Genomic DNA, 1,676 nt, shown 5'->3' with positions numbered 1-1,676 from the left:
AGTCTTCACAGCTCCCCCCCCCCGCACAGCTGTTCCCTAGCATTTCTGGCCGTAGGACCCCACAGCTGGCCTTTCTCAGCCCAAGACAGTCAAGAACCCCTTGCCTTCAAGCTGAAAAACGGGATGATGTTTGCATAACCTCTATTGAACACACCGTATGGTAAAATCATTTCAACATCCCAAAACCGCATACGGTATGGACACTGAGTATTCTCAGTTTATGGAAAGAGAAATTGAAATGAAAAACAGCACTTGTCCCAGGTCACACAGCAATATGGGTCTGAGCGGTTCTCTGATCTCCCAGTGGGGCACACACCTCTGTAGACTTGCAGTTGTCAGAAAGCCCGGCGAAGGGAAACACAGCTTTTGAGTTTGTCCCCATTGCCTGTAGAAAATACTAAGCCTCCAGGGGTGGTGGTGCGTCCATGATTGGAAGTGTGGGAAGTTTTAGGTGTCGTCATGCTCCCTGCTGTGGCCGGAGCACCGCCCCTCACCTGGTGCTACGCTTGTTCCCAGGTGATGTTGCGGCAGGTGCAGAACATGGCCATCACCATGCGCAGAGAAGCGGATGTCAAGAAGCGCATCAAGGATGCCAAGCAGCGGTGAGTGCCAGGGCTGGCCTTCGACCTTTTAAAATTAGGGAACTTTTGATTGTTGACAAAGAGCTTGAGGAATCCCTCCCCACCCTGCAAGGTTGCTATTCTGACCCCAAGATTGCTTTGAGAAAACCATCAGTGTTGTAATCTTAATGCTGGTCAGATGTCCACTGTAGGAGAACAGTTTTTTCCTCGTTCAGTTCTTTTTGAGCTAGGAAAAGGCAGGGCAGTGCCAACACCTTGAATTGAACACCAAACCTTTCTCACTGGCACTTGTCTGTCTCTGTCTCTCTCCTCCCTTCTCTTTCCCCCTTCCCCTCCCTCTCTCTTCTTTTTATCTCCCTTTCCTATTCCCTCTCTTCCTTTCCTTTTTTCCCCCCTCTTCACTTAAAGAGTATATAAAATGCTAATTGTATAAAACTTATAATATAGAGGACATTAAAAAAATGTTTTAAACGTGCTTATACTTTTACCACCTGGTGCTATCGGAATAACGCTGTAGATTGAGTTTTGGATTTTTTTCATTTTGAATGGGCATTTGTCCTGGCTCAATAAATTCTCTCTCTGTCCCACCTCTGTGTCTGGAGCCTCTCTGGGCTCTGGGCCTCGAGTTCATTCCTGACTTGTTCCTTGGCTCCTTGACACAGGCCTAGGTTTCAGGTTTCTTCCTGAGTGAGCCTACTGCTCTTCCATTTGCTTTGCAGCTTCTGTGATACTGTTGACATTTATCACATGGTCTCTTCTGTCACATGCCTGTTCATTGTGAGTTTTTGCCTTTTCAAAGTTATTACTGTCACATTAGTGGCGTAGGTATGCAGAAAACCTGTGTTTATTCACCATGGAGCAGCAGTTCACAGTATCCCATTCACACCTAAATACAACTCTGTTTTGTTACCAAAGGCCAAAGTCGTATGCTTTAAGTAAGGGATGCTTAGAGTCACTGCACAGTGTCGGTCCCTATCAAGTCTAACAGGTTACGCATTGAATGAAAACACAGCCCGACCAGCATGGCTCAGTGGTTGAGCATTGACCCATGAACCAGGAGGTCATGCTTTGAGTCTGGGTCAGGGCACATGCCTG

General features: G+C 47.0%; 1 protein-coding gene across 1 annotated transcript in view; it reads left to right on the top strand.

Annotated features, from left to right (window-relative positions):
* Nucleotides 1–1,676, top strand: part of MORC2 (MORC family CW-type zinc finger 2) — a 43,995-nt gene that overhangs the window by 30,094 nt on the left and 12,225 nt on the right. The gene's annotated exons all lie outside the window — the stretch shown is intronic.

The sequence above is a fragment of the Myotis davidii genome, unplaced genomic scaffold, assembly GCF_000327345.1.
Source record: "Myotis davidii unplaced genomic scaffold, ASM32734v1 scaffold478, whole genome shotgun sequence".
In the NCBI taxonomy this organism is placed as follows: domain Eukaryota; kingdom Metazoa; phylum Chordata; class Mammalia; order Chiroptera; family Vespertilionidae; genus Myotis; species Myotis davidii.
Note: the sequence above shows the minus strand (reverse complement) of the source record. Positions and strands in the feature narration are given on the sequence as shown.